General features: G+C 43.3%; 1 pseudogene; it reads right to left on the minus strand.

Moving 5' to 3' along the window:
* Positions 1-281: 281 nt before the first annotated feature.
* Positions 282-9,643, minus strand: LOC144374028 (olfactory receptor 5J3-like; annotated as a pseudogene).
* Positions 9,644-18,754: the final 9,111 nt, after the last annotated feature.

Consider the following 18,754-nt stretch of genomic DNA (forward strand, 5'->3'; position numbering starts at 1 on the left):
AGTATGGGAAATGAGGTTTCTGTACTTTCTGTCCCTCTGGTGTGGGGAGAACACAGAAGGACAGAGATGGTGCTGAACACCCACACAAGGTGTCCAATACACTTGAACCTGAAACTGGGAAAAGGGTTTTTGTGAAAAGAGAAGAGAGAAAAGAGTCTCAGAGATTTTAAATGCAGGAGTTGGAGTTGAAGCTCCAGATACAGACTCTCTAACCAGGTGCCTACAAGTCCCAGGGAGGCATCTTTTTTCAGATGACTGTATACTCCAGTTTGAAGATTGGTCTAGACTTTGATCATGCAAAGGGATGCACACCCTCCAGCCAGATTCCTCAGGGCACTCTGGACCTCGTTGCTCCTCAGGCTGTGAATGACGGGGCTCAACAGGGGGCTCACCACACAGAAGAGCAAAGAGACCAGGGTGTCCATGTCCAGCCTTCTCTGGGCCTGTCATAGTGGAAGTTGGTTGTTCCATAGAAGACCACAACGACAGTGAGGCGGGACACACAGGTGGAGAAGGCCTTCCTCCTGCCCTGGGCAGAATTAATCCCCAAGATGGCCGCCCTGATGAGTGCGTAGAAGCCTGCAGTGAAGAGGCAGGGGCTCAGGCCCATGGTGCCACTCAAAACGTGGAGCGCAGACTCATTGACAGAGGTGTCTGAGCAGGAAAGCTTCAGGAGCAATGGGGTGTCACAGAGAAAGTGACTGAACTGGTGGGGCCCACACAGAGTGAGTGTGATGGCCAGCACCGTGTGTGTGACAAAATTATCCAGCCCACACAGCCAGGACCCAGTCACCAGGCCAACACAGACCTTCACACTCATGATGACTGGGTACTGAGAAGGACTGCAGGTGGCCACACAGCAGTCATACTGGCCACACAGCCAGTAAGAAGCCTTCTGTGCCAGCACTTGTCACCAAGAAGAAGATCTGGGAAAGGCAGCCCTCATAAGAAATGACCTTCTTCTCCCAGAAGAAGTCCACCAACAGTACTGGGAGGGTGGTGGATGTGTATCAGACGTCCAAGAATCTCAAATGGCTGAGGAAAATGTACATTGGAGTGGGGAGAGCAGGACTGACCCTGGTGGCCACTATTATGTGCATGTTCCCCAGGACATTGGTCAGGTAAATGACCAGAAAGAGCAGGAAGAACCAGCCCTGTAGGTTGGAGTGGTTGGAAAATCCCAAGAAGATGAATTCAGTGACAAATGATTGATTGCTCATTTCCAATGTTGTCATAGCTACAAAACAGAGAAAAAGAGACCATGACGAGAATGGACTGAGAGCACCCCAAAGAGGCTTGTTAAAAATTGTGGCAGCTATACACAATGGAGTATTATGCAGCACGAAGAAACGACAAAATCATAGAATTTGCAGGGAAATGGATGGCATTAGAGCAGATTATGCTAAATGAAGCTAGCCAAGCCCTAAAAAACAAATGTCAAATGTCTTCTTTGATATAAAAAGAGCCACTAAGAATAGAACAGGAAGGAAAAGCATGAGGAAAAGACTAACAGTAAACTAAGACGAATGGGGGGAGAGAAAGGAAGAGAGAAGGGAAAACATAAGGAAATGGTAGGAGACCTTCAGTGAAACACAAAATTATAAGAGGTTATGAGGGGCAAGGGGGTGGGGGGAAAAAAAGGGGAGAGAATTGAACAACAGCAGAGGAGGTAGAGAGGGAAGATGGGAGGGGAGGGGAGGGGAGGGGGGATAGTAGGGGATAGGAAAGGTAGCAGAATACAACAGTCACTAATATGCCATTATGTAAAAATGTGAGTATGTAACAGAAGTGAGTCTGTAGTATGTATTTGGGGAGTTCAAAACCCAATTGAGTCGAATGTATGAAAGATGATATGTCTTGAGCTCTGTAATGTTTTGAACAATCAATAAAATAAATAAATAAATAAATAAATAAATAAAAATACAATCTCTGAAGTTGTGCATACTGCTATTGTAAAGGTCATAAATATAAAGGTCAGTTCAGGAGGGACAATTTCATGGGGCATTAAAAATTCTCCCAATGTATGTTTATATAATTTTATCTACATATAAGTTTTTCCTTGGTTTTATTGGCTAATTTCTTGTAGGTCACGGGTGTGGGGCAGGGTAAAGTATGATACCCAAACAATTTTCCTTATCCTCTATGCTCTTTATTAATGTAGGGCATTAGATTGAAACATCATCATGGTCACCATTAGAATCCATTATTAACAATCATAACTCATGAATGACACTTTGTGACACAATATGTACTTGCTCCTTAGAATTTATATAATGCAGCATAGGAATTAGATCAACTTAATACTAAACCCTCTGCTCTGCAATAATAATAACCATAATCATCATAATCATCTAGGACATATTTCATAGAAAATAATTTGAGTGTGAGTCTTCTTAGATTGCTTCAATACACATAAATGCCTGACTTTAAAAACCTAGTTTATGTAGTTTAAAAATGGCATGTTTTCTGTAAAAATTAGATTGAATTTCGTATAATCCATTCTATCAAAACAGTGAATTTCTTTGAAAAGATGAATTTTTACATACTCGAATCCGATCAGGATTTTTCAAATTGAGTAATGAATAGAGACACACATTAGATAAAAATACCTAACACTTATTAAATGCCTATAAGACTTTTACATGCATTAACTTATTTGGTTTACACAACAACCTATAAGATAATATATTATCCCCATTTTACAGAAAAACGAAATGAAATTAATGCACAATATATTAATGCAAGTAGGGAAACATCAATGAATCCCTTTAATTTGCATAATGTACATTAATTTGTACATTTAATATGTATTAACAATTTTGATTTAAGAAAAAAAAAGAAATTGACTCAGAAAATTTATCATGTAATAACTCTTATTTGTAGTGATGCTTTGTTACTTGATGATAATACCATATATTAGTAAACTGTCTTATTATCTTCAATGCCCAGACATTCTTGTCTTTGGTTCTAATAATTCATTGCACATGATTAATAGGTCAACACAGCTTTTATTAAAATTCCAAATCTCAGGGCCTTAAGAAGCTTAAAGTATTTAAATTTCAATAGAAAGTCGGTGCTTCAGTTAAGAACAACTAATTTTAAAATCTAAATATAAACAAAATAAAATAAATAAGTCTAGAGTCTTAAAAGAAGAACTTTTTTTTTTTTTTGCTTTGGCAATAAATGAAATGTGTTGCTGACTAACCTTATGGATTCATATCCTCAAACGAAAAAAAAAAAAAATGAGCATGACCAAAACGAGGAAGAATGGTTTGATCATGAAAACCCTTATGCACATCAGGGAAACAATGATTCCTATTTGATCTCAATAGCACAAGCAATGATTAAAATTTTTAAATCCAATTTTCATGTTGCCCAGTAAATTTCTTAAAACACACGCACACACACACACACACACACACACACACACACACACACACACACAACAAGGTCAATTTATTCAGAAAAATATCTGAATGATTTCAGGTGCTTGTGGCAATGTGAATTTATTACTGTAAAATCTATGAGCTATCTGGCCTGGCCCAGAGTTGTCCTCATATACTTCCATGTGGTGTGGGTGCTTGGAGCCGAGGGAAAGATCAGAGGTCATTGTGCAGAACAGTTGGCATCAGTCAGTGAGTTCAAAGTGTTCCCAGTGATGCTGGTCCAAGGACACACTTTGGGGGAGGCTGGGCTCTTTCACCTAACATGCAGGGATGCCCTTACCACTAACTGGTAGGTTTAAAATTTAACAAATTCACTAGGAAAAAGCCTCCCTCCTGTCTTGGAGATTCATCACTAAATTCAGCATTTAACATCTCTTTCAGTTCTGTTTTTTATGGGGCCGGGGTGTAGGGGGGCAGTTACCTGAGATTGAACTCAGGGGCTTGACCACTGAGCCACATCCCCAGCCCTATTTTATATTTTATTTAGAGACAAGGTCTCACTGAGTTTCTTGGTGCCTTGTATTTGCTGAGGCTGTCTTTAAACTCACTATCCTCCTGCCTCAGCCTCCTGAGCTGCTGGGTTACAGGCGTGCACCACTGTACCAGCTCTTTCAGTTCTTTTTATTTCACCTGTGCTTCTTCTAGCATGAAGGGGAAAGGAAAGACAAATTATTGCCTCTTAGGATATGTCAGAGCCTTCTAGTTATAAAATTCTTCAAAATGAAAAATTCTCTTTTCCATTTAGGATTTTAAAATTTCTTTTCTTGGTAGTGGTTAGTTTCAATTAAAACCAATTTTGTTCCTATACAGGGTCTAATTTAGTTCTAAGCCACATCTACTAAGAAACCCAATAAGGATAAAATATGATCCCTGTCCTGCTGCGCTCCTCCCCTGACTCAGGCAATGGCAAGGCCCTACTGAGTTGAATGGCGCAAGGCGTCCATCCTCTGGAGGAGCGCAGTATGTTTCTGGGAATGGGCTGATTTGTTTTTGTATTCCTTTAATAAGTATAGTTTTGATTTCTCATATGACCATTAAGTATAAAGGAAAAATCATGACTTTCCCAATTAATGCAACTACTTCTAAGCATACATCTGTTTGCTCTAAATGCAATGATTCAGCTGTGGAGTGTAAATTGTTATTGTCTAAATAAAACTCCCTGTGTTACTTTCAAGAAAGTTTTTGAGAAATTAAATTAATATCCAGAGAAGGAAAATTAATGTTAAGAAGTGAGATTAGTGCTTAGTACTGGGCAACTTGTTCTTGTTCCTGTGCACAATGGTTTGTGCTCTTACTTTTGTTTGGTTACAAGTAATAACAAATCAACTACTTGCCGTAACCATGGCACCGGTTCCAGTCAGTAAGTCAAGAAAGAATAGTCAAGGTATAGGCCAATAGTTTGGGACATTTGTAACTATTATTAAAAGTTAACTAAGCAGAAACAGCTCAAAGCTAAACTCGAACTTAAAGTACAAATGCTTGTTTATGCATAAGCCAAGATACATTCTTCTATTCTAATTGTAGCTATGTAATATTTTGTTTTGTTTGAATAATGATTCCTGTTTTGTAACCACAAAGTACTGTAAGCCTGCCAAAATGAAAAGTATATATGATCAACTTGACAAGTAAAGATTGAAATCAACACCTTTACTTTGGTGTCTGTGTTGTTTCTCCACCCCCTCTATCGCCGACTCCTCACCATCTGTTTGTCTCCTGAGACCCCCTGTTGGAGCTGGTCTCCGACACTGTCTTTCAAACAACTTACAATCTAATGGGAAGATGAACTCAATATATGCAGGAAACTTGGTATCAATTCTATGCAATCTACAAATTATCATTATTTTCCCTTAGTGTTTCCTTGGGCAGCTCTGGGAATGGAGCACTTAATACTTGTCAAAGCACCTCATTCCATCTTGAATATGCGCTCCTCCAGGTCCTAGTTGGGCTTCTCAATTGTGTTCTAAACACTAGGGCAACACCTTGTGTAAATGTGCACTCAGTAAAGGTTTGAAGAATAAACAAGGTCTGTCAAGTACATCCATGGAGCAGAGTTTTTAAAAGATTCTTTAAAGCCGGTACTGTGTGGGACCTAAAGGATCTAACAGAGACTTGACAGAGGTGAGAGGACATTTCTGTTCATTGGTTCTGGTGCAGATATCTTGCTGAGAAAAATAAAGCCTCTGTGGGCATAAGTGAGGCAGCATAACCCAGCGGCTTCTGAGGAACTCAGTGTCTCCTGTCTCCGAAACATATACCTTATGGAGACTATTGGCTCAGTTCTCACAGAACAAGCAGCTCTGCATCTTTCTTTCCCAATCAGTCATCTCAAAGTCAGGTGACCGAGAATAAAGTCACTTATGAGTGACCACAAAATATAATATTTCTAAAGGAGGGGTTTGTGTATGAAGTAGATTACTCACAAGCTTCAGGGATTTATTACAGTTAATAAATTGCTTGAAACTCCCCTCCCCAAGCATCCATGTGTTGTAAGATAAAGATGAAAACCCCTAGTTAGTGAATGAATACGATTCTAAACATAACTTCTTCTACAATAATGATTTTTATTTAAACAGATATTTTGGTAGGTCTATTGTTATGCTATATTTTATCATAATGGGAATGTGTCCCTATACTTTCTCCCTAAAAATTATTCCTTTCTGTCCTGCTCATCAAAAGCAGATGATTAACAATTAGCATTATCTATTGTTTGCCATAAGTAATTTTCCACACAAATCATCTCACTTAAGGAATTTAGGCATCCTAGGTTTTCGGGTCATGTTTTTGGTTTTTTTCCAGTACTGGAGGCATCATGCTAAATCCCTCAGGTTTTGTGATAACCTCTAAAGTTATTTCTACTCTGGCAATACAAGTAGTATTGTGGAAACTTAGACACACATAGAAAAGGTGGTACAATAGGTCATTACATAAATGCCATCAAAATGGTAATGAAAATATGTACAAAATTCTGTAATATCTTTTTAAGGTGTAGGTATATCCTGATTCTGGGATAGTGTTATTGAAAATTGTGATGGTAAATAGACTACTTACCAGCAACTCTCAAAGAGAGGCGTAGATTTCTGGTTTTGGTGTGGCCCTTGCTGCTCTCCATACTAGCACCTGGGCTGCAAATAAAGCTCTTGCTAAAACTGGCTGTTGGTCTCCATTCACCACAAAACGGACCTCTTATTCTCAAAGTTGCCTGTCGCATATCTGTGGCCTCATGAAAGAGTCAAAATCCTCTGATCTTTCAGGATTCATTTTCCTGTGATGGACATTTATAGTGGTCTGGGGCTGACCCGTTGGGAATATGCATCGAGCCTTTCCTCTGCAGCTGCTCTGGGACTCCTCACTGTGCAAACACAACTCAAGGGCAATGGCTTGAGTTCAACTGCAACAATGGAGAGCAGTTAATTCGCTGTTGGATTCATTAATGTCTTTGCAATCACCTGTTACCAGCATGCAGCGAGAAGATCAGCGTCCTCTCTCTTCTTGGATGTGGGTGAGCGAAGTTCAGAGTGAGATTTCTGCTAAGAAGTTGTGGGTGGCTGAAACCTCAAAACTGCCTTCTCTTCCAGCTAGGGGGAGAAGTGGTCAGGGTGGGTGTACACTTATTGGGATGGATTTCGCATGGCATATGAAGTTTTTTTTTCATGTTACATACTTTGCCAGATGGACAGATATCAGAAGCCACAATATTAAAAGCATCCCCGCTATTTTCAGCTGATTCACTCCTGCTAAAATCTGATCCCTTACCAAACCCTGTATGACTTTGTGCCCCTTAAATTTATGATCCTGCTGATGCTCATGACCTTGTGAAGAAATTGGTTGCTATGGAGTTTAAAAGTAGGGGGAAAAAAAGAGTCAGCAAACAGTTCTTTCGGGCACAGATGGATAAAAAACAACAAGCTTGAAAGTCTTGTAGTATTTTACTGCAAAAAAATAGAAATAAAAGTATTAGATAAAGAGGTAAGTCTCTAAAACTTAAAATTTCCCATAATACAATAAGGTTTTCCTAATGCTTAGGAGAAACATATTAAGAGTACTCCTAAAAGATCTTAGAATGATTAGCCATCAGGGAAAGACAAAGCTAAAGCACATTTGATGAAGCACTTCACACATTTTAGTGTCGTCACAATAAAAGGAATGATAATGATGTGTTGTTAAGGGAGTGAGGAAATCAGAAGCTTTATTCACCACTCTTAATAATAAGGTAAGCTGGTTCCACTGGTCTGAAAATGATCTGGAACTTCTTCAGAAAGTTAAATATGGAGTTAACAATCCACCTCTTCCACTCCTACTTACAAACTCAAGATAAATAAAAAGTTGTCCACCAATTATTTGTACATGAATGTTCATATAATGTTCATATTATATATAATGTTCATATTATATATACAAATCTTATTCATATTAGTCAAAAAGTGAAAATGACCAGGCAGGTCTTTAATCTAGCTACTCAAGAAGCTGAGGCAGGAGGATCACAAATTCAGGGACAACCTTGGCAAATTTACAAGACCCTGTCTCAAAACAAAATTTTTAAAAGGGTTGGGCTTTGTCTTAGTGGTAGAACATTGTTTAGTGTGCAGTAGGCTCCGGGTTCAATCTGCAGTACGACACCCACACAGACACAAAGTAAAAATTACTATCCAGTGGGAAATGAACAAAGAAATGTGGCATTTTCATAAGATGGAAATCAGTCACAATAAGGAGGAATAAACTAAAATACTTATACAAGCTACAATATTACTGAAAATTGCAAACATCCTAAGTGAAAAGAGTCAGATCCAAAAGGCATATATGGTATTACTTCATTAAAAATAGCCACAGCAACTCGAGTGTATACATGGGTCTTTCCACATGTGAAGGAGAAACACAGAAATGGTGTTTATTTAAAACTTAGAATCAAGATCCATTAGGAAAATGCACGTCAAAGTCACATTGCACATAGCACTTCACATTCACTAGTGTTGGCTAGAGCTGCAATATTGGGGGAAAGGAGATTTACTGCTTTGAGTATAGGCTTTTTTTGGAGAGAAAAGTAATAAAAATATTCTGAAATACCTGTGGATTAGAGAACCCAGGTGAGGTCACAATGTGTCATATACTTAGCACAGTGTGCTTCCCCTGGTTTGAGGGGCACCACAGTGGTCATGAGACACTGTGTATGGAGAGAGCACTCTTGTAATTGCTGCTGAAGAGTTCACATATTTCTACAACTAAGACATTTCTTAGAATAAAACCATCATCTAGTTCTAATCTCACTATACAGTCTGTCTCCCAGCCAGCTTCCTCAGGGCAGTCTGGACCTCGTTGCTTCTCAGGCTGTGAATGACGAGGCTCAACAGGGGGCTAACCACACAGAAGAGCACAGAGACCAGGGTGTCCGTGTTCAGCCTTCTCTGGGCCTGTCATAGTGGAAGTTGGCTGTTCTATAGAAGACCACCACGACAGTGAGAGGGGAGGCACAGGTGGAGAAGGCCTTCCTCCTGCCCTGGGCAGAGGGAATCCCCAAGATGGCTACCATGATGAGTGCGTACGAGCCTGCAGTGAAGAGGCAGGGGCTCAGGCCCATGGTGCCACTCAAAACGTGGAGCGCAGACTCGTTGACAGAGGTGTCTGAGCAGAAGAGCTTCAGGAGCAATGGGGTGTCACAGGGAAAGTGGCTGAGTTGGTGGGGCCCACACAGAGTGAGTGTGATTGCCAGCACCGTGTGTGTGACCAAATTCACCAGCCCACACAGCCAGGACCCAGTCACCAGGCTAACACAGACCTTCACACTCATGATGACTGGGTACTGAGGAGGACTGCAGGTGGCCACACAGCAGTCATACTGGCCACACAGCCAGTAAGAAGCCTTCTGTGCCAGCACTTGTCACCAAGAAGAAGATCTGGAAAAGGCAGCCCTCATAAGAAATGACCTTCTTTTTCCAGAAGAAGTCCACCAACAGTACTGGGAGGGTGGTGGATTTGTATCAGACGTCCAAGAATCTCAAATGGCTGAGGAAAATGTACATTGGAGTGGGGAGAGCAGGACTGACCCTGGTGGCCACTATTATGAGCATGTTCCCCAGGAGAGTGGTCAGGTAAATGACCAGAAAGAGCAAGAAGAACCAGCCCTGTAGGTTGGAGTGGTTGGAAAATCCCAAGAAGATGAATTCAGTGACAAATGATTGATTGCTCATTTCCAATGTTGTCATAGCTACAAAACAGAGAAAAAGAGACCATGATGAGAATGGACTGAGAGCACCCCAAACAGGCTTGTTAATCTGCAGCAACATGGCAAATAATATTGAATGAAAACCAGCCTGGAGACTGATAACCTGTGGGACTGGTCTGAGGGAATAAGACCCATGGAGCCCCACACATTTGCAGGGGTGATGGTGGGTGGGAGTATCCAGAGAATTGCTAAAAGCCAACAGAAATCCATTCGACCTCATCATGGTGTGAAGTCATTTCTCACTGTCTCAGTAATCTCTGTCTCCTGTTGTCCTTTTATGTAAACATAGGATTTTTGGAGAAGTTCATTTTCATTGCAAATGTTAAGAAAAAAATTTACAAAGCAGATTCATCATTTGCAGAAGCAGTCGGTGTTGCCTTCAGTGTTTTCCAATGTAGAGTTTTTCTCATTTTACATCAATCTTGATCTCTGTGTTTGGAAAGGCAGAAGTTAACTATTCCTGTACAATGCTGAAATTATCAGGGCCAGAGTTAAATAGAGGAAAGAAGTTGATGAAGTGGGATTGGACTGGCTATTTTGAGTATACAGGGAAGATCAGTGGAGTAGAAGGAGAATGAGAGGGCGGAGAGGTTTGGGAAGGGAGGAAATGTGGAAAGTCTTTACGCAGATCATGTTATGTGCACATGGAAGTCTAAAACAGGGGACTGCACCTGTATGTATATGTAGAAAGCACCAGTCAGAAATTAACAGATAAATAACCCAAAGAAAGATCAGTAGAGAAAGGAGAATGGGGGCGGAAAGAGGAGGAAGATGGGGGGTGGGGAATGAATGGAGTAAATCAGATTCCATGCAAGTAGGATCTTTTCCAAATCAACCCAACTTTTTTGTATAACTATTATGCTCTAATAAAAAATTTAAGAAGATGACATGATCCTATCAGCAGAGAGTGAGATTTGAATTCTTCTTGACCTTTTTGTATACCTTTAATTTCTTTATTTTGTCCAATGGCTCTGGCAATTTCAGGGATGAAGTTGAATAGAAGTGGTGAAAGAGGGGGCACCCTGTCTGCTTCCAGTTTTTACAGTGAATGCTTTCAACCTTTCTCCACTTAGAATGATGCTGCCTTGGGTTTAGCATAGATAGCTTTTACAAAGTTCCTTCTGTCCATAGTGTTTCTACTGTTTTGACAGGTAGGGGTGCTATATTTTGTTAAGTGCTTTTTCTGCATCTATTGAGATGATCAGTAAACTTACATCTCTCTTAAATAAACTTAATCTCTCCCCTTTGGCAAAACATTCAGATCATCTTCAATCCTATAAATATTTTAATGAACATTTTCCTACATAAACATATGTGACCATTTTGAATTATCTCTTTAGAATAAAATTTAAATCTGACATAAAAGAATTTGTTGTGCAGTTTCTATTTAAAACTAGCTCATGGGAGAAATTATATTAAGTGTAATAAGCCAGACACACAAAGAGAAATAGCAGTTTTTCACTTCTTTGTGGAAGCTAAAAAGTTGATCTCAGAGAAGTAGGGAGTAGAGCGGTGGTTATTGGATCCTGGGAGAGAATCACAAAAATCATTGTGAGTCTGATTTTTCAAAGACGCATGTGAAGGACCGCCTGAAACATGCCCTCTGAGTGTGGTCCTTAAAAATAATAAGAGTGTACTTCTAACAGGGTCCTCAGACAATCTCTCTTTTTTTCTCAGTGGGCAGCAGTAGGTCCATGGGTCTGGTTGCCTAGGAGCTAGCTGTGGTGTGCAAATGGGCAGGACCAGGACGGCTGGAGAATCTCAATAATCACTAGTAGACCGCATTCTAGGTGAGGGCAGGCTGGAAACAGGCCATCCAGAAGGAAATGGCTTGAGCTCTGAAAATGACAGAATCTGTGAATTTAGAAAACGGTTATGGGTCCAATCCACTCATGACAACTACTCTCTGGGTCAGTTAATGGTTGCCAAAGTTACCACAGGCCTGACCAGAACAACCCGGAGGGGGAGATGTACTCTGGCCTCCTGGCTTGGAGGTTTGGTCTGGGGCCAGCTGACCAATTGCTGCCGGCCTGAGATGAGGTGGAAGGGAACAAGGGGGGAAGTGTCCCTAGCTCATGGCAGCCAGAAGGTTGGGTCGGGGGAGGAGACAGGACGAGACAGTTCGCAAGGGACAAGATGTAATTCCCCATGGCATGTCCCAAGCCACACTCCACCTGCCCACACTCCTCTCAGTACAGTGGGCCTTTCAGATAATTAACCCACAAAATGGATGGATCCACAGATTAGGTCACAAGTCTCACAGTCTAATCATTTCACCTCTGAACACTGCTACTGTGGCTGACCCTGAGCTTTTGGTGGGGGGATACCTCATTTCTAAGCCACAATAGTCTCTACAGTCCATGTGCTTTGGTTAGAATACCTTCATGTAGTCAGGGAGAGTAATCAGGTGCCAAAACAAGATTAAAAAGAAATTTCTGGTAACTGAAGATGTGATATTTGGAGCTTGGGGAAAAGCTCTGAAGAGGAGCCCTGGGTGGAGCACTTTAAAGTCCTGGTGACGTGGACACAAGAGGGCACATGGTCTGTGGGGTAGCTGAGTGGCAGTGGGATTACTCATTAAAACATAAAAAAAATGAGAAGGAGCATGTCTGGGGAGAGGAAAGGAGGAAAGGTGGTTGGGCCTGGAGTCTGGGTACCTGCGGGGTCTCCCCTAGGAGATTCCAGGAGGCAGCTTGACAGGTTTCCAGGAGATAGGCCTGGGAGTCATGGCTTAGTGTGACTGTGGAAGTCACAGGTGCTCACAATGCCAAAAGAGAGCAGGGTGATGAGAGAGGGCCTGATGGACTGTGCGGAAAAGAAGGTGTCCAGAAGGAGGCTCACCAGCTATCAGCAATCATTCTGCACCACAGTGTCAAAGCTCTGCTCTCTGTGCAAGGCCTTCTGCACCCAAGTCTAAAACCTCTGCTCTCTATAACAGTCCTTCTGCACCCCAGTCTCCAAGTTCTGCTCTCTGAAAGAGTCCTTCTGCACCCCACTCTCGAACATCTGCTCTCCGCAACAGTCCTTCTGCACCTAAGTCTGAAAATTCTGCTCTCTGCAACAATCATTCTGCAACCCAGTCTCCATACTTTGCTCTCTGTAACAGTGTTTCTGCACCTCAGTCTCCAAACTCTGCTCTCTAGAATATCATTCTGCACACCAGTCTACAAACTGTGATATCTGTAACAGTCCTTCTACAGCCCAGTCTCCAAACTCTGCTCTCTGTAACAGGCCTTCAGCATCCCAGTCTCCAAACTCTGCTCTATGTAACACGCGTTCTTCACCCCAGTCTCCAACCTCTTCTCTCTGAAACGATCATTTTGCACCTCAGTCTCCAACCTCTGCTCTCTGCAACAGTCCTTCTGCACCTCAGTCTCCAAAATCTGCTCTCTGTAAGATCCTTCTGCACCCCAGTCTCTAAACTCTGCTCTCTGTAACAGTCCTTCTGCACCCCAGTATCCAACCTCTGATCTCTGTAACAAAACTTCTGCACCCCAGTCTCCAACTTCTGCTCTCTGTAACAGTCCTTCTATACCTCAGTCTCCAAACTCTGCTCTCTGTAACAGTCCTTCCGCACCCCAGTCTCCAAACTCTGCTTTGTGTATCAGTCGTTCTGCAACCAAGTCTCCAAACTCTGCTCTCTGTAACAGTCGTTCTTCACCTCAGTCTCCAACCTCTGCTCTCTGTAACAGTCCTTGTGCCCCCCAGTCACAAATCTATGCTCTCTGTAACATTTCTTCTGCACCCCAATATCCAACCGATGCTCTCTGTTACTGTCCTTCTGCACCCCAGTCTCCAACCTCTGCTCTCTTTAAGATGCTTCTGCAACTTAGTCTCCAACCTCTGCTCTCTGCAATGATACTTCTGCACCCCAGTCTTCAAACTCTGCTCTCTGTAACAGTCTTTCTGCACCTCAGTCTCTAAACTCTGCTCTCTGGAAAAATCTTTCTGCAACTCAGTCTCCAACCTCTGCTCTCTGTAACACTTTTTCTGCAACTCAGTATCCAATCTCTGCTCTCTGTAATGATCCTTCTGCACCTCAGTCTCCAACCAATGCTCTCTGTAACAGGCCTTCTGCACTGAAGTCTCCAACCTCTGCTCTCTGTAACAGTTCTTCTGCAACCCAATCTTCAAGCTCTACTCTCTGTTACAGTCCTGCTGCACCTGAATCAAACCTCTGCACTCTGTAACAATCCTTCTGAACCCCAGTCTCAAAACTCTGCTCTTTTTTAACAGTTCTTCTGAACCAGAATCTCCAATCTCTGCTCTCTGTAACACTACTTATGCAACCCAGTCTCCATCCTCTGCTCTCTTTAAGAATCCTTCTGCACACCATTCTCCAAACTCTGCTCTCTGTAAAAGTCCTTCTGCACCTTAGTCTCCAACCTCTGCTCTCTGTAACAGTCCTTCTGCATCCCAGTCTCCAACATCTGCTCTCTGCAGTGATCCTTCTTCTCCCCAGGCTCCACCCTATGCTCTCTGCAATGGTCCTTCTGCACCCCAGTCTCCAATCTCTGTTCTCTGCAACAGTCGTTCTGCACCACAGTCTCCAAAGTCTGCTTTCTGTATCAGTTCTTCTGTACCCCAGTCTCCAACCTCTGTTCTCTGTAACAGTCCTTTTGCACCTCAATCTACAACCTCTGCTCTCTGTAACAGTTTTTCTGCACCCAAGTCTCCAAACTGTGCTCTCTGTAACTGTCCTTCTGCACCCCAGTCTCCAACATCTGCTCTCTGTAAGTATCTTTCTCCACTATATTCTCCAACCTCTGTTCTCCTCAACGATCATTCCGCACCTCAGTCTCCAAACTCTGATCTCTGCAACGATCCTTCTGCACCCCAGTCTTCAACCACTGGTCTCTGTAACAGTCCTTATGCAGCTCAGTTTTCAACCTATGCTCTCTGTAAGATACTTCTGCACACCAGTATACAACATCTGCTCTCTGCAATGATCTGTTAGAACCCCAGTCTCCATCCTCTGCTACCTGTAACAGTATTTCTCTACAGCAGTTTCCAAACTCTGCTCTCTGTAACGATCCTTCTACACCCCAGTCTGTAACCTCTGCTTTCTGTAACAGTCCTTCTGCACCCCAGTCTCCAAACTCTGCTCTCTGTAACAGTTCTTCTGCACCTCAGTCTCCAAACTCTACACTCTGCAACAGTCCTCTGCACCCCAGTCTCCAGCCTCTGCTCTCGGTAACAGTTCTTCTGCACCCCAAACTTAAAACTCTGCTCTCTGTAACACTCCTTCTGAACTCCAGTCTCCACCCTGTGATCTCTGTATCAATTCGTCTGGACATCAGTCTCCAAACTCTGCTCTATACAACGTTCTTTCTGCTCCTCAGTCTCCAAACACTACTCTCCGTAAAACTCCTTCTGCACCTCAGTCACCAAACTCTGCTCTCTGTAAGATCCTTCTGCAACCAATTCTCCAAACTCTGCTCTCTGTAACTGTCCTTCTGCACCCCAATCTCAAAAGTCTTCTCTCTTTAATAGGCCTTCTGCACCCAAGTCTCCAACCTCTGCTCTCTGCAGCGATCCTTCTGCACCCCAAGATCCAACATCTGCTCTCTGCAACAGTACTTCTGCACCTCAGTCTGAAAACGCTGCTCTCTGCAAAAATCCTTCTGCACCCCAGTCTTAAAACTCTGCTCTTGTAACACTTCTTTTGCACCTCTGTCTCCAAACTGATCTCTGTAAGATCCTTCTGCAACCCAGTCTCACAACTGTGCTTTCTGTAACAGTCCTTCTGCACCCCAGTCTCTAAACTCTGCTCTCTGCAAACGTCTTATTATACCCCAGTATCCAACATCTGCTCTCTGCAACGATCTTTCTGCATCCCAGTCTCCAACGTCTGCTCTCTGCAACAGTCTTTCTACACCCCAGTCTCCAACCTCTGCTCTCTGCTACAGTCCTTCTGCACCCCAGTCTCCAACCTCTGCTCTCTGAAACTATCCTACTGCACCCCGGTCTCCAAACTCTGCTCTCTGTAGTGATCCTTCTGCACATGAGTCTCCAATCTCTGCTCTTTGCAAGGATCCTTCTGTATCCCAGTCTCCCTCATCTGCTCTCTGCAATGGTCCTTATGCACCACAGTCTTCAAACTCTGCTCTCTATAACGGTCCTTCTGTATGGCAGTCTTCAACCTCTTCTTTCTATAATGGTCCTTCTGCACCCCAATTTCCAAACTCTGCTCTCTGTAACAGTCCTTCTAAGCCTCAGTCTGAAACTTCTGCTCTCTGCAACAATCCTTCTAAACCCCAGTCTCCAAACTTTGCTATCTGTAACAATCCTTCTGCACCCCAGTCCCCAACATCTGCTTTCTGTAACAGGTCTTCTGCAACCTAGTCTCCAAACTCTGCTTTCTGTAACAGGCTTGTGCACCCCAGTCTCCAACCTCTGCTCTCTGCAACGATCATTCTTCACCTCAGTCTCCAACCTCTGCTCTCTGCAACAGTCCTTCTGCACCCCAGTCTCCAATCTCTGCTCTCTTCAACAGTTCCAGTCTCCAACCTCTGCTCTCTACTACAGTACTTCTGCAACCCATTCTCCAACATCTGCTCTCTGTATCAGTCCTTTTGCACCTCAGTTCCTAACCTCTGCTCTCTGCAGCAGTCCTTTTACACCCCAGTAACCAAAATCTTCTCTGTGTATCGATTCTTCTGCACCTTAGTTTCCAACCTCTTCTCTCTGCAACGATTCTTCTCCACCCAAGCATCCAAATCTGCTCTCGGCAACTGTCCTTTTGCACCCCAGTCTCCAACCTCTGATCTCTGTATAAGTCCTTCTGCACCACAGTCTCCAAACTTTCCTCTCTGCCAAAGTCCTTATGCACCCAAGTCTTCAAACTCTGCTGTCTGCAACATTTTTTCTGAACACCATCTCCAACCTGTGCTCTCTGTAACAGTTCTTCTGCACCCCAGTCTCCAACATCTGCTCTCTGCATCGATCCTTTTTCTATCCAGTCTCCAAACTCTGCTCTCTGTAAAAGTCCTTTTGTATCACAGTCTCCAACCTCTTCTTTTTGTAACGGTCCATCTGCTCCCCAATTACCAACCTCTGTTTTCTGTAACAGTCCTTCTGCACCCCAGTCTCCAAACTCTTCTCTCTACAAAGATCTTTCTACACCTCAGTATCCAACCTCTGCTCTCTGTAAAAGTCCTTCTGCACCTCAGTCTCCATCCTTTGCTCTCTGTAATTGTCCTTCTGTACCCCAGTCTCCAATCTCTGCTCTCTGTAACAATCCTTCTGCACCTCTGTCTCCAACGTCTGCTCTCTGTAACAGTCCTAATGCACCCCAGTCTTTAATATCTGCTCTCTGAAATGGTCCTTCTGCACCCCTGTCTCCAACTACTTCTCTCTATAACGCTCCTTCTGCACCCCAATTTCCAACCTCTGCTCTCTGTAATAGTCCTTCTAAGCCTCAGTCTGAAACTTCTGCTCTCTGCAACAATCTTTCTAAACAACATTCTCCAAACTGTGCTACCTGTAACAATCCTTCTCCACCCCAGTCTCCAACATCTGCTCTCTGTAACAGGTATTCTACAACCCTGTCTCCAAACTCTGGTCTCTGTAACAGGCCTTCTCCATCCCATTCTTTAACCTCTGCTCTCTGCAAAAGTCCTTCTACACCCCATTCTCCAACCTCTGCTCTCTGCAACGATCATTCTGCATCCCAGTCTCTAATGTCTGTAAGATCCTTCTGCACCTCGTTCTCCAAACTTTGCTCTCTGTAACAGTCATTCTGCACCTCAGTCTTCAACCTCATCTCTCTGCAACGGCCCTTGTGCACCTCAGTATCCAACCTCTGTTCTCTGCAGCTGTCCTTCTGCACCCCAGGCTACAAACTCTGCTCTCTGTAACAGTCCTTCTGCACCCCAGTCTCCAAACTCTACTTTCCATATCAGTTATTCTGCACCCCAGTCTAAAACCTCTGCTCTCTGTTACAGTGCTTCTGAAACTCAGTCTCCAACCTCTGCTCTCTGCTACAGTCCATCTGCACCCCAGTCTTCAACCTCTGCTTTCTGCAAACGTCTTATTATACCCCATTATCCAACATCTGCTCTCTGCAACGATCTTTCTGCATCCCAGTCTCCAACGTCTGCTCTCTGCAACAGTCCTTCTACACCCCAGTCTTCAACCTCTGCTCTCTGCTACAGTCCTTCTGCACCCCAGTCTCCAATTTCTGCTCTCTGCCACATTTCTTCTGCAGCCCAGTCTCCAACCTGTGCTCTCTGAAACTATCCTACTGCACCCAGGTCTCCAAACTCTGCTCTCTGTAGCGATCCTTCTGCACCTCAGACTCCAACCTCTGTTCTCTGCAACGATTCTTCTGCATCCCAGTGTCTCACATCTGCTCTCTGCAATGGTCCTTCTGCACCCCAGTCTCCGAACTCTGCTCTCTGTAACAGTCCTTCTGTATGACAGTCTCCAAACTCTTCTCTCTATAACGTTCCTTCTGAACCCCAGTTTCCAAACTCTGCTCTCTGTAACAGTTTCTCTAAGCCTCAGGCTGAAACTTCTGCTCTCTGCAACAATCCTTCTAAACCCAAGTCTCCAAACTGTGCTATCTTTAAAAATCCTTCTCCACCCCAGTCCCCAACATCTGCTCTCTGTAACAGGTCTCCTGCTACCCAATCTCCAAACATTGCTCTCTGTAACAGGCCTTCTGCACCCCATTCTCCAACCTCTGCTCTCTGCAAAAGTCTTTTAACACCCCTGTCTCCAACTTCTGCTCTCTGCAACGATCCTTCTGTATCCCAGTCTCCATCGTCTGTTCTCTGTAAGATTCTTCTGCACCCCGTTCTCCAAACTTTGCTCTCTGTAACAGTCATTCTGCACCTCAGTCTACAACCTCATCTCTCTGCAACAGCCCTTGTGCACCCCAGTATCCAACCTCTGTTCTCTGCAGCTGTCCTTCTACACCCAAGGCTACAAAATCTGCTCTCTGTAACAGTCCTTCTGCCTCCCAGTCTCCAAACTCTACTTTCCATATTAGTTATTCTGCACCCCAGTCTAAAACCTTTGTTGTCTGTAACAGTCCTTCTGCACCTCAGTCTCCAACCTCTGCTCTCTGCAACAGTCCTTCTGCACC

This window comes from Ictidomys tridecemlineatus, unplaced genomic scaffold (genome assembly GCF_052094955.1).
Source record: "Ictidomys tridecemlineatus isolate mIctTri1 unplaced genomic scaffold, mIctTri1.hap1 Scaffold_551, whole genome shotgun sequence".
Classification (NCBI taxonomy): Eukaryota; Metazoa; Chordata; class Mammalia; order Rodentia; family Sciuridae; genus Ictidomys; species Ictidomys tridecemlineatus.